Source organism: Lissotriton helveticus, chromosome 4_1, assembly GCF_964261635.1.
Source record: "Lissotriton helveticus chromosome 4_1, aLisHel1.1, whole genome shotgun sequence".
Lineage (NCBI taxonomy): Eukaryota > Metazoa > Chordata > Amphibia > Caudata > Salamandridae > Lissotriton > Lissotriton helveticus.
This window is the reverse complement of record NC_136063.1, coordinates 622,011,873-622,026,872: the sequence shown is the minus strand read 5'-3', so window position 1 is coordinate 622,026,872 and position 15,000 is coordinate 622,011,873.

Here is a 15,000-nt window from a genome sequence, read left to right as displayed (position 1 = left end):
AAAAAGGAATCCCTCATAAGTATGTACAATGAGGAGGGGTTCCTGTTGTGAGGCGGTCGACGGCATTTCGATCTTTTACTGAGTAAAGATCATCTTCAGGACAAGGGGGTGAGCAATCTGAAACTGAATTAGGTAAGTAGAATTAGTTATCCGGTCGCTACAGATAGAATCAAGGAGAATATAGTAATGCTCCCCATAGTTTACGATTCAGATGACGAAACTAATTATGTCAGTGTAATTTGCAATTTAGAGGGGGGGGATAACGGCAGGGGGGGTTGATGTGAAGGAAGGGATGGGGAGAGCGCAAGTCGCTCGAGTGTAATTTTAACCTTTAAAAACATGGTATACAACACTTACTTCCAATGGAAGGGGATTATTGGTAATAATTTGGTATCAAACGGAAGCCATCTGATTGAATGCTTGTTGGGAAATTAAAAAAGTCAAGATAGTGTCTGGCGCCCGTAGTCTTCAATTTTAAGGGGAAACAGTAATTGTCTTACTGGAGACGCCTGGAGCCAGTATCCGGGCAGCTGGTGGCTTGGTGGTGGGGGCTGGGTGCAAGGGAACCCACTCGCGATTAGCAACTGTATGTCGCTTAGCTGTGGGTGAACGGTATAGTAGTTTATTGGTGGAGAGGCATAGTTAACACATAGGAGGAATAAAATGGGTATGGCAACGAAGTGGTTCTTACATTTGAGAACTGGATCGTCTGGACAGTCTTGTTTGAGGCCCCCGGTGAAGTTAATGGGAGCTAGTCCTTATGTTTAAGAAAAACAAGGTTAGTGTCATGTTTAGCCGTATGAGGTGCAAAGCACAGGTGGAACTTTTGCAGCAGGACAGACCTGGGCCAATACGGGCGACCCGGATCAGGGCGTTGTGGTGAATAGTCGTGGCCAGAACAAGTGCAGAACCTCTTAAGAAAGGCAGTCTATGAAGGTTGCCTGTGTTGCACTGCCAATTAAAGACCTGTGGGCAAGGAAGCATAGTTGCAATGTATGATAACTTGGGGTGTATTTGAACCAACCCAGATAGGCTGACAAGGGCCACTCACGTCTAAGCTGAACACTTCTGGAAGGACAAATAAAATTCTTGTAGCCTTGAGGAGCATGGTTCTAAAGGGGGATAGAGAGGCAGTATATTAGTAGGTCAAGGCTTGTTGGTGACCGTGGGTGAATACGGAAGTAAAGCTAGCTGAGGTTTTTCCTCATACCACTGTTAGTCTTGCTCGGGTGTGTGACCGGCGCGGTTTATTCTTGCAAGGTCACAGGAGCCTCTAGTGGTCACAAAGTGGAAGGGAAAGGAAATATTTAGTTCAACCCCCAATCGTAAGTCAATGTAAATGGGAGAGAGCGAGTGACATTACTATGCAGTTGTATACATAATACTCACAAGCCGGTGGGAGTCCCGGCGCGAGCCGTAAAAGCAAGGCGAGTCAATTGCACTGATGCATGATCTGTGCTGTGAATTTAACGAAATGTAGTTTAAGAGTCAGGTAGTATATAAACAGCGCTAAAGGCGGGGCATTTTTCTACTTACAGATTCTTTGGCGGTCTCTGGTTCCGAAGTCTGTAATGAAGTAAATATGGCTAGGTTAGGCGCCATGCTGTAATGTGCCTGATGAATTTGAAGGAGCATGGGTCAGAGGGTTGCACTTACTAATTTAGGGCATCCAGAGCGCTCTGATCTCTTCACGGTCGCTGCAATGGAGGCGGAAGCGGAAGTACGGTGGGTGGGGCTTAAATACTGAAACCATAAGCTGCCCATCACATAGTGGTGCAGCTACGGGCATGCGTGGAAACGCGTAGTTAGCCCTATTCCATAAGAGGGCGCCTTGTCCCTGTATGTGGTACAAAAGGGGGTGGTCCATCACCACCCCCTTTTGTACCACTTTGTCCCTGTATGTGACAGTGTCGGCAATGCTCGGTGTGTGTCAAATTAATTGCGCGCTGTGTATGAATAAAGTGCCCCACAAGGAGGAGTGTAGGACAGTGAGTTGTACTGGGTAAAGTTTGGCTTGTGCCTTCAGTTGAAAGGCGGAGTACATTGGTAGATTTTGGCTAGTGCCTTTAGTTGAGAGGCGAGAATCCATGAGAGCTTGCATCAATGGTAGTATAAGTATGGGGAGTAGTCATGTAACCCTTACAATCCGAATGGTGATTCGTGGTCGAAGGTGGGAGAAATGGAGAGGAAGAGAAATGAGGGGTAGGTTGGAAAGGGGGTTGGAGAAGAAAAGTTGTTGGGGTTGTGCTGATGGGTCCTATGGCGGGGTGCACCATTCCGAAACTCAATACATATCATAAACCACATTTCAGTGCCGTTGAAATAGACGTTGAAATTACAAAAAACTGGGTTTTTTTGGTCCAGTGCTAGACCGCAGCCTTCCAAATGTATGAATTCCACTCATCAAAGGAGTTCAGTCCGTTTTCAATGGTCCTACAATTGAAAATCCATTTGCACTCCAAACGGTTTAGAGTGATTTGTTGGTTGCCTCCTCTGTTGTTGGGTAGGAGGCTGTCTATCACCTGCCAGGTGAAGTCGTTTTTTGAATGACCCAGCGCCAAGAAATGTTCCACAAGTGGTGCTGTGAGGACTTTGCATCTGATCCTGCTTTTGTGTTGCGAGATTCGGGCCTTGACCTGTTGTGTTGTTTGTCCAATGTAGCGCAGGTTGCACGGGCATACAATACAGTAAATTACGTTTTTGGAATTGCAATTTGTGAAAGTTTTCAAAACATGTTTGCCTGGGCACTGTGCAGTTCCAGCACAGCCATAGTGACGGACCGCACCCTTGGCAAGATGGCAGGTTGGAGGTGAAGTTCCTGCCTGGGCTGGCCTGGCAGCTGTGGTGGGGGCCGTGGCAGTCCCCAACTGTAGTTTTGCTGGCCAGAGGGTTTGGTGAGAGAGGTAGTCTGCCCGGAGGTCCCCATCACGGGGAAAGAGATGGAGCCGTAGTTCGGCGCTTGGGGTGGCTGAGCAGGCAGATGCACTCTCTCAGTCAAGGAGGCCCAGTGCTGGGGTCCTCCAAGATTTTTCACGGTGTGTGGTCCCCAACTTGCAGGGACTCGGTTTGGGACTTGTCTGTGGGGGTCAAGATGGGACCCCTAGGTGGGGCAGTGACCCCTCATTGGTGGGAACACCTGGGGCTTGGTCTTGGCGGCCAGAGTGGGGCTCTTGGAAGACCTAGTGAGTCCCTCACAATGTGCAGAGGACACGCTGGTGAGGGCCCCCTGGGTGCTGGGGTGAAGACCCAGGGGCTTTGATACACAGCCTAGGAGTGACAAAAGGAGGCCCTGGGTCAGCGTGCCTGTGGGGACACCAGGGCCACATCCACTGGGATCTGACTGCTCTTGCTGCCCCCAGAGTTATGTTTCTGGGGCAAGTGGGTTGCATCCACAACCACCACCTGCTCTGTGAGCTGGAGGCCTGCAACATGGAGGGGGGACCGAAGGGCGGAGGCCTACTTGCATCAATAAGGACTTCCCGCTGGCCACAATGACAGATGCCATGCGTCGTAACAGGGGCCCCAAAGTCATCCTAGCTCTCTCCAACTATCGTGATGACCTTGGGGAGGTCCCGTAACACAGCCCATTGGAGGTATGACTACTTATGGTTCCCCTGCAAAAAGGGGAGATGTCACAAATGTACAAAGCCTTGGTTGTACACTCCCCAGAACTGATGGGTCGCTTTAGAACTTGATGGGAAGAATGGGAGGGCCCTCTAGACGAGAAACACTGTTGTGTTGCCTGTGTGGTGCCCTGTGTATTGATGATCTCCGTGCAGCTCAGGCTCTTCCGGTTCATATTTTTTCACCAAGCATACCTTACACCTTACCTGGAGTGCCCAGGTGTTTCCATAGCCTGCATGCCTTCGTTGCCTAATGCGGAGAGGGGAACTTTTTTCCACTCACTTTGGGCCTGCCCTGTTATACTGCAGTACTGGTCATGTATACTCTCAAAACTCTCCAAAGTGGTCGCATCCCATGTGGAGGTCAGGCCTGGAACTGCTCTGTTAGGTATTTTGGAAAACATGGGGGGCTTGTGGGGACAGGACGCTGTTGGGACTGGCCATGTTTCTGGCTAAGAGGGATGCATCCTAACATTGGAACTCCTTCAGAGCTCCGTCCATTATGGCCTGGAAGAGAGGAATGGATTAGTGTGCAAAACTGGAGGAGACTATATATACTGCACACTTATGTCCCCGCAAGTATGGCAAGGTCTGGGGCAAGTGATGGTTTTTTTACGGTTTGGAGGGGACCGGCAGATCTGGGTTGTGGATGACGCTGTGCATTTCATACATGTGATATTGAACGGGAAGGTGGGCATTAGTATGATATTCTGTTTACAATGTCCTTTTTTTGTGAAAGGCATAATTGTTGTATTGGAAATCAATAAAAATGTTCTTAGGAAAAAAATAAGTTAAATCCAATTAGAAGATGCAGCAGTGGAAAATCGTTTTCCATTGCCCTGAAAATGACAGCTTTGCACAGTTTTCAGTGTCTGCTGGAGTGATACCACAATAGTGTGCAACAGCTTTGAAGATCTGCTGCTGCCTTCTGAACTTACGTAGGAGAGCTTTATACAGTCGTCGCAATTGCACTGGTAGCAGTGTCAATACCAGTTGCACACCCTTTTCAAGTACGCGTCATTGTTTAATGAAAGGCGGGTATCATAGCAACAACACGTCGATCTGAGATAACAACGCAGTGCTCTGAACAAACCAAAACACCAGGCGACCCAAGTTGTCATGCGTGGGTTCCACAAGAATTGGGGGCTGACTAAGCATGAAAAAAGAAAGGTTGGAGCACATTAGGGTCTGTGACAAATGAGTCATACACTTTATGATAGGCATAAAATTCAGCCCATAAATTTCTATTTATTTTCTTTCATTACGGGTTGGTACATAGGTCAGTCAGGGCAGCTGACACGTGTTTCTTCCTTTTGGACTTTATCAAGGTTGAGGAGAACTGATAGAATGAATATCAAGTAAAGTTGTAACCATGGATGGCTAATTATTCATGCTATCCAATATAAAGACCACACACAAAAATGGTGTGCTTCTGAACCACCAGTATTTCATTTCTGGATGGCTTATCGTGGCCTGGCTTTATACTGAATTCCTGTAATCTACTGGATTTATACTTTCAGAATTGGATAGGCCAGACATACTTTCACTGTCTCAAAACGTGTCATGTCTCAGTGATCTTTGGGCTTCACCTTAGATTACATGAATAATTAGCTACTGGTCATTACCTTGATATTCATTCTACCAGTATTAATAAAGTCAGAAAGGATGAAACACGTGTCGGCTGCCCCATGTATCTAGCTGCTCATCCTTAACAACTGCACCTGTGGCCACCAGTGATGAAGGAAAATAAATCGGAATTTGTGTCCTGAACTTTATGCCTATCATAGACTGTAGGACTGCTTTATAACCGACTGTGCGCCAACCTTTTCATTTTTTAGCCTTTGTAACTGGTTAGCCACTGATTTGAGTTCCAAGTTGACAATAACAGCAAAAACTGCTTTCTGTATAAATGCTATTTTCAGTGTCTGAGGAATACATTGGCCTGGTTTTAGAAATTGAGTAACATTGCATGAAAATCTGTAGTGCTGTATTGCTTCAATGCAGAAAAAATGAGCAGATTCATACTTGAAGCAAGTTGCATGTTCGTGTCATCGGCCCCAATTACCCCAATGCTAAGGGTTGCGCCACAGTGCAAAGGCGAAAAAGAGATCTCTTATGTGACATTTGTAGTAGCGGTACACATTTCAGTACAAATTTCTCTGCAGTCACAAATGTCCAAGGATCAGCTGTGTAACATTTTCACGAAATTACATGATAGGCTTGGGAATGTTAGGCAATATTGCACCTGCCCATTGGTTGCGGCAGGTTTCATTTGACACTTTAATGCCATGCAAATCCAGGTCATTCTTCTTTAGTCGAACTGTGTGTGCCTCATATACTACAGATATTTGCACTGTTCCCAACCTGTTACCCCCCATTTCCATTCATTATCAGAGGAATGGTGCTACGCAGGGGCGTAATTTCAGATGGGGTGTTTGGGGTGTGACCCCCCCCCCAAATAATTGTATTCTTGACTTGGTTGTTAGGTCTGGGGGCCTGGAGTAGGGCCTGCTATGTGTATGTTAGTTTTTCTTGTTCTAATTTTAATGGGTGGTTTTCATTTCCTTATTTTATGGATTGGGAAGTTAAATATTTATTATGAGTGGTTTACCAAAAAAGTAGTACATCTGCAAATATAGAAGTATTCATTGAATGGATGCAAATTTACTACTTTATGGAACTTACAAACGTTTGCAGTAGTACACATGCAAAGGTGCACCGTTCTCAGGTTTCTAGGCATGCTACTGACAATCAGATGCCCAAAAGATGATGGGACAAATGCTTGGAAATTGACTAACAACTGTAAATTGCTTCGGGTAGTATTCCAAGTAGGCCAGGGTGAGAATTTAATGACACCTGCGTAATTTTGGGAATTTTGTGTTACATTTGTTACACGAAATCCCCAAAATGATGCTATTACTCTACTTTGCGTGATTATGCCCCATTCGCAGTAAAAGTTCCAGCCAATGGTGCAATTTCCAGCAAAAATGTGCCACCGAAACAACGGAGCGCAATGGCTGTTGTTCGCGGTGCTCTTCTTTAAATGCATTGTGGCACCCAAAATTTACGTGAGCATGCATGTTACGTTAAAATATAGTACAAAACGATAAATATGCATTTGGTGTAATTACGTGTAATTTCGCTGTTATTTCTCATAATTATGCAAAAGCAAATTACTGGAATTTTGGACACTTCTCATTCCAAACCATTATTTCTTTTACCAACTATGCCACTTTAGACAGCAGTCTACCTAATGCAAATCAGTACTGACCCTGTTGCAGGCCATCTCGATTCAAGCCTTGGCCATCAGGAACCTTGCTCATCCATCGCCTTGAAGTTGGGAAATTTGAGATTCTCAGCTTCCGAATCTCACTGACTAAGGGCCATATGTATCATCAAACTACTTTGCATTTCCTAAATAGCGAATTTTAAGGAATCGCTATTTAGGAAATGCAAAACGGTATGTATGTACAAAATCCCTTTTCAATAGCGAATCCTTAGCATTCCTAATTTGCGATTAGCAAATTGCTAATCGCAAATTACCCATTAATTTCCATGGGCCAGGAGGCCCATAGGAATGAAAGTGCAATTTGCGATTAGCAATTTGCTAATCGCAAATTAGGAATTTTTCCAAGGGTGCAGGGGTGTCTCAGGAACACCCTGCTGCACCCCTGAAAAAGACATTTGGGGGCATATGGCGCACATACATGCCCTAAGGGCATGTATGGGCGTCATATGGCACCTTTTGTTTTTTGGAAAAAAGCTTTTTGAAAAGAATTCGCAAATTACCACCAACTAGAAGTTGGTGGTAATTTGCGAATCCTTAATGGCATTTTTTGCATATTTTTTGTTTGATACATTGCATTTAAGGAATCGCAAAATTTGCGATTCCTTAAGTGCAATCGCAAAATAAGGATTAGCAAATTTTGCTATTCCTTATTTTGCATCAAACATGTTTGATACATACCATTTGTCTAATTAGCATTCGCAAAGGCCGAAATTCGCAGAATTTCGGCCTTTGCGAATGCTAATTAGCTTGATACATATGGCCCTTAGATACGCCTTCGGTACAACATGATGCAAAGCAGCGTGGCGCGGAATAGCACAATGTGACGTGACGCCTGCATAAACTGTTAGGCTAAATAAATTTTGTACGGGAAAGTTGATTTTGCACCGCCTTGCATCATGTAGCACTTCCTTGCGTTTCTTAAGCACCAGCAGAAAAACATGGTAAATCTCGTCAATAGCTGCTTGGATCTCACACAGTAATTTATCAGTGTGGTACACTGCAGTCTGAAAAACACGCGGACAGGAAGCCATGTGTACAGGCTCCCTCTGACGCCATGCTGATGTATACAAAAATTAGAGAACCCGCCAAAGCTGAACAAATCCGTGTAATCCGCAGCAGGAAATACAGCGGCAAGAACGAGCATGACAACGATTCGAGGCAGAGCACGCAAGAACGATGATATGGTGTTAATCAAGGCGCTGTTACGCAATTACCTTGCAATAACTCACTTGTTAAATGCCACTTTAGGGCTTATTAGAAACACTTAATTTAAAGTGGAAATAGAAAACCATAAACTGTTCGGGGAATGGTAAACAGAAAAAGCTGAGTGCCGATAGAGTTGTTTCTGCCTTTGATTGGACTGTGTTCAGCTCCTGTTACAAGAGCGCGCGCTGCCCACGTGCGCTGACGCTCGAGACGGGCGCGCCTTCCTCGCCGTGGAACGAACGCCCGTGAGGTACCGGCGACAGCATCCTCTTTTAAGAGTGTGCTGAGAGCTCTGTGGTATTATTCAGCGTGCGCACGCTTTGACATGAAAATGAATACAACGCACTATCTACGAAGGAAAGAACGATTTGCCTATTTTCATAAATCCTTTCATTTGCATTTTGTTACATTCTTAAAAGTATGATCCCGCTAGTAAAATATATCATCCTCATATTTATGTTTGCAGTTTTATAGAGAGCGCCCTTGGCCAGAATATGTTGATACGTTTTACATGAGCACCAGTTTCATTGCAAAAGGTCACAATATTTTTTTAGGCACAGGGAAATTAAGAGATTTTTCCGGAATCACAATATGTTGAGCCGACGCCGAGACTCCAACCTGGTCGGCAGCTCTGGCCGTAGTGCCACATCCTCTCCTACAAGATTGACAACCATTCTATTTAATTGTTAAATTACAATAAATGTTTTTGGTGTTGTATTAAATATGCCCTAACAAAGGGGCCAATTAGGATGGCGGACGGACCTGCGTCCGTCCGCCACCCCCGAGGTGGAGGGACCGTCCACAGGGGCTGCGGCGTTCCCTCCCTCGGAATTAGAATGTGACCGCCACCCAGGCGGTCACATCCCATATACTTAACATTGCGGCGGGTGCTGCTTGAAGCAGCACCTGCCGCAAGGTTAAATATGCAAGTATTCCCTTTGAATGCACAAATCGGCAGGCACCAAGCGGTGCCTGCCGCTTTGTGCATGCAAAGGCAGGGGGGTACCATAGGTAACCCCCATGTGCACCCCCCACCCCCCTTCACCCTGGGTGCCCGCAACGGGCCCCCAAAGAAAAGACCGTATGCCTTTTCGTGGCGGCATTGCCGCCGCGGAAAGGCATGTCCCAAGGCTAATCCTAATATGGCTGGCGGTGTCTGATAGACACCGGCACCATATTAGAGCTTTTCCGCCGCGGTCTGAAGGCGACCGCGGCGGAACCCGTCCGCCGATGACCCCCCAGCCATTCTAATCTGGCGGGGGGTCTTTACAAACACCGCAGCGGTGAATCCGCATCCTCCGGGCCGGCGGTGGCTTCCGCCAGCCCGGAGCATGCAGATTCACCGCAATCATAATCGGCCCCAAAGAAAGGAAATTAAATACAAAATACTTACACGTGTAATAGGTGTGGCATAAATTTGCATTTAAGGCAATATATGAAGTTATAGTTTGTAAATTGCTATAATCCATACGGTGTGTGCTGCGCAAAAACCTCCAGCGAGTCCCCCAGAGTAGAAGAGCGAAGAATATGTAAGACACCCTCAAGCTTGCAGCCACCCCCGGCACCTGCACTGAAATATACCAGTCCAGTCTACTGATCAGCCAAGAGATGAACAACACACAGCACATGTTTCAGTCGAGTTAGTTCGCACCAAGGGAAAATGCATCTACACTCCTGATAGAAGGTTCCAAAAACCACTGACCAAAGTTAAGAGAAGCATGTCTCTCTACAACCTTGTATGAACTCCGGCATTTGGAACATAAGGGACTGTGTATCTAGGCACTGCTGAGAGTGGTAAAGACAGGGGTGCAGAGATGTATTTGCAAACATGGATGTACAATTAATTTGGAACACTGACTGGTTTGCAAATGGGTGTATAATTCTGCTGCAACCTTTGTATTAATAAGTTGCACTGCAAATTGTCTATTCAGAGTGGGTTGCAAAACAAGTTGCCTAATTAATATTAATTAGGTAGATCACAGTGTTTGACTACCTGTGAATGGCTTCAAAAGTAGGGATGGAGGCCTGCAAGGGACAACAGACATCCCACCGTTCCTTAAAGGGTAAGATTCTGCTTTAAATATTTTTGGCGGAATACATCAAGGGGGCCAGTCAGGTTCCCAAAGGGATTCTGTCTTCTAGAGAGCCTCCCTTGCCAGTTTCCCAAAGGGGAAGCTATCCCTCCGCGTTGATAAAATGGCAAAACAGTTCAGCAGATAAAAATAGGTAAGCCAACAACCAGAACGTTTTTGCTTTGTAGATTAACTCAACAGGAGAAATCCAACTACTTGCCACCATGAGAGCCGGGTCTGGTGACTCAGTGGACTAATGCGTCCACTGTAGGGGCCTGTGTTTGACCTTCATGGTCACAGGTTCAGACCCTTGAGGGTCCACTCAGCGTTTAATCCATCTGAGGTTGATAAAATGAGTACCATTAAGTTAGGTAACAATAAACATCTGTTATTCAGCACCAAGATGTCTATGGGAGAATGTTCACTACAATTACATGTTATGTTGTTATAAAATCATACAATTATAAGCAAAAGAGGGGACTGTTAGGGCTTATGTACGAAGTCCAGCATACATGCCCAGTCAAACTCTAATCACAAAGGGTATGCAGTTCCTCAAGGCGGACAAAGTGATAAAGATGTGGGAGGAGGGGGATCCTCCTTGTCGGAACTAGAGTCCTCACATACCCAGCAAGCTGGGTGTCATGCTTAATCATTTGGACTTGTTCCTCGTCGGGTCGGTGCTGCAATACCTGACGGGCACCCTTAAAGGGGCTCTTTGGTGGAGATCTTTTGTTCCTTGCCGTACGGTGCTGTGGGTGTGAGGAGTCTAGATAGTGTAGATGTGGTGAATGTGAGTGATATTTAAAAAGGTTGGATAGTCCAAATAAACTTTTATTCAGGCTGGCTATCCACCTTCTTAAAATCAATTAGAGTGGCCGCTCTCTGACTTCATGGTCCAGTGGAGCTAGGCTCAACTCTCATGGTCGACATTCATGCACAGTGGTCAGGTGTGATCCGTGGCATTTCATCAGGACCTAGTGTGTGCACTATCTACACGCAGTGGTTGGTAAAAGAGTTCCTACCTACCAAGCATCACGATTGCAAGCACAGTGTTCCGCCAATCCAAGTGATGACCTAACTGTAGGGAGAGTGTCACTCCATTCGGTGTTCAGCTCTAGACACCAGTATCACGATGTCCTATCCTCGTTGGGATGTATGTTGATACACCTACCACGTCTCGCTGAAAACCTAGTTCCGACAAGGAGGATCCCCCTCCTCCCACCTCTTTATCACTTTGTCCACCTTGAGGGACTGCATACCCTTTGTGATTAGAGTTATAAAATCATACACATACCCACGCCAACAATACATGTTAGACATTTTGGGACTGGTGCACGACTGCATTTTGTATTGCATAAAATAGAGTTTTTATCCTCATGCCACGGCCACTGGTTATGCAATTCTGCAGTGTTTTTCACAGATTTATAATTTTGCTGCATTTGCCTCTTAATTCATCATCTGCTGCAAAATCTTCAGACTTTTTCAAGTACCAGTTTTATTGGGTTGTGCACAGCATGAATAAAGCAATACTATCACAAAATGTGCTCATTACGCCACATATTTGCCATGTCTGGCCGAATAGTTTTGTCCTTCCCAGCAGCATAGTTTGGTCCTTCTCTGTCAATCAACTCCAGTGGCCCTGTCTTGTCTCACAAAATGTAATGCATAAACCTACAGCTAAAGACCACCGCTTCCGCCTTTCCTATTGTGTCTGTGTGGAGATCTCACCACGGTATCGGAGATCTACACAACGTAAGTATATTACTTTATAGTAAATGTTAGAGGGGGTGGTGGGAAAATGGCAAATAATTACTCATAAAAGGGTGGTATTAAGGGAAAATTAAGGAGAAGTTAGGGAGGCACATGTTAATGCAAAAACACACATCCACAAAAAAAGTAAAATCAGTCCAATTCACAATATAAACTTCTAAAGTTATTACTGCCAAAAGGTTTCAAAACAGATTTAAATGTACTCCAATAAAGTAAGTCTACCACTACACACTGCTAACCACTGGTATTGCAACACAGTCCCATACAAAACAGTGGATGCAGGGAATTATAATAACACTCCAAGGGAATTAATGTTAACTTAATTAAATTAGTTTAACCTTTATGCAGAAATTATACATAACTATTGTTTTTTCACTGTAATAATAATAAAAAAATAAAAAAAATAAAAAATAGACTTATAAAAAGAATAGATGTAAATGTATTAAAAACATAGCTTTTAACCAAGTTTACTAAATGCTTAACACATTTTTTTGTGAAGGTGGGTAATTTTAGAAATTGTTCATATTTATAAATGGAAGTAAATTAAAGTAATATATAAATATATATTTACATTTTCTTTATATTCAATACACCTTTAATTTGAGGAGTTACTGTTCTGTAAAATGTTATTCTAGAAGTTCCAGGTTAATGTTATTTATGTGACACTAGTGTACATTGAAATTATAAATAAAATAAGTTTATTAAAAAAAAAAATTAAAAAAAGTTAATTAAATTTTCCTATACTTTCCCATAGAGAGAGCTCAACCACTGCTGTGGAGATTCACACTGACAGGTGAAAAATTACTAGTAGTAACTTTATGCTAATAATTTCTATTGTAGGAGACTCCAACCCCTCCTTTGCTGAGTGGATACAAGTAAGTGTACACCTAGGTGTAAATCTCTGCTCGGAAATGGTTTAGACAAAAATGTAGTGTTCAACTTAGGCGTAGGAGTAGATCTACACACAAGTAAATATACACATGTATATTTACATTGTGAATTGTGCCCAGCATTTCAAACACATGCAACAGTGCATAGTGGATTCAACTGAAGGCTATCTTTCCTTTGGACTCTCCACAGGCTAGTCTAAGGGCACATTTAGAACAGAACATATCACACACACTCGCCACAGCTCAGATATGTTTTAAATGGCCGCCATGGGGCACCAAGAGCACTACAAAATAACACAACATCATACAGAATAGTTTAGACCGAACTATGTACCAACAACCAAGAAGACATACCATATCGTTGGATGACAATGTACTCACAACAGTACCGCACACCACCTTAAAGCAGTACACATTAAGGTAGAAATGTACCATAACCGAACACCGCCCAAATATGCAAAATAATTATTTTAAAGGCATCCAGAAACCCTTGATAATGCCACCTACTTACCAAACATACACATTTGCTGGGCAATGAGTAAATGTTCCAACAGAGCAACCAAGTAAGAAATCTGGAAAGGTATTCCAATTTCCTCTGCCAAAACTCATTAAAACTGACACACTCACTCTAGTGATTGTACACACTCACAAAACAGAATGCACCTCTGGTCTGATGGAAACGTTTGTAAAGTCATAACTCAAAGACGTTGCAATGCCTTACTAATTGTAGATTGTGTGCATTGCAAGTGCTAATTACCTGCAACAAAACAACATACTAGTTATTATCTATCTTCTGTTTGTCAGCAACATACCACAGGTGAGCCAGCATCATCATCACAAGATACGAAATTAATTACAATGTCCCTAGATTTAAACATGAGTCCATAGTACTGTAAAGAGTGGCACAGTCTGGACATGTTACAGAGTTTGGAATAAGATAATTCTTGACACTGAACTATGATTTGATGGGTCTTGAAAACCTTGTTTCATTTTATTTTTGTTATGGGCATAAATGTTATGAGACCAGCCTTCCATATAACCAGCAACAAGGATTTACTGTCTTGGAACATAATGAACAGATACTTTTCTCGTTTTGGGGGGGGGGGGGGGGAGGAAAAAATAATTAAAAGGTTTGAATATTTGTAGTGGTTGGCACAATAAGTGCTGCAGTCCACAGGTGAATTTAACTTTCCATGCCATGGGTGTGCATTTGCATTATATATTATGGCAATATAGAAAAAGTAAATGTGCCCTTAGGCTTTAAGCAGATTTTAACATGTTTTAAGGGTCAGAGCACATACGCTGGGCACTGGATAACTGTGTCCCAGCATTAGAGTTCAAGATTTACAGCAGGTGAGTGCCGAAAAAAATGAAAAACTGAGTTTAACCTCTCAACATGGGGTCACTTTACAACAATACTGTTTGATATTCCATGCGAGGGAGAGTTACTGTTTGATACTGTATGCCAGGGAGAGTTACTGTTTGATATTCTTCTATACCAGGGAGAGTACATTGATGTAAGATAGTTGTCAGTTATATTTGTTGTGTGCAAAATGCAGCTATGACGGTCCTCCTATTTTTTAAAACTGTAGTTGGAGAGAGAAAATTGGGACTTTTTCAATCTTTCAAGCCTGTCCATCACTTTTCTGTGGTCAACAATGTCATATTTCCCTGTTAGGCCATGGAGTCTGACAGCTGATTTCTTATCTTCAGCCTTTGGGTAGTGGGCTGTTTTTTCACTTTTTTGGGTGCATCTCATGGGTCTAAACCTAGACTTGTGGTTCTTGGAATGGTTTAGTTCCGCATACTCTTGAAGCTGCCTCATCACCTCGTTTTCCTTGATCTTACCGAGGCAGATAAAGTTAAATATAGGTCTGTAATTAGCCGGGATGTTGAGTCTTAGTGTGGTTTTTGTGAGGAGTGGAAAGACAATAACGTGTTTTAGATGGTCACTTATGACACCTGATCTGAGATTTGCATATATTATGCTTGTGGTGTCCATTAAACAAGACTTTTACTAAAGAAGATGCCTGATTCAACACCATTTGTACAGTGTATAGACCCTGTACCAAGCTTGGTATACTCCACACTATGTTTATAAGGGCTGCTTTCGGCTTGGCACACTGCATATTCTGGCTCATGATGTTTAA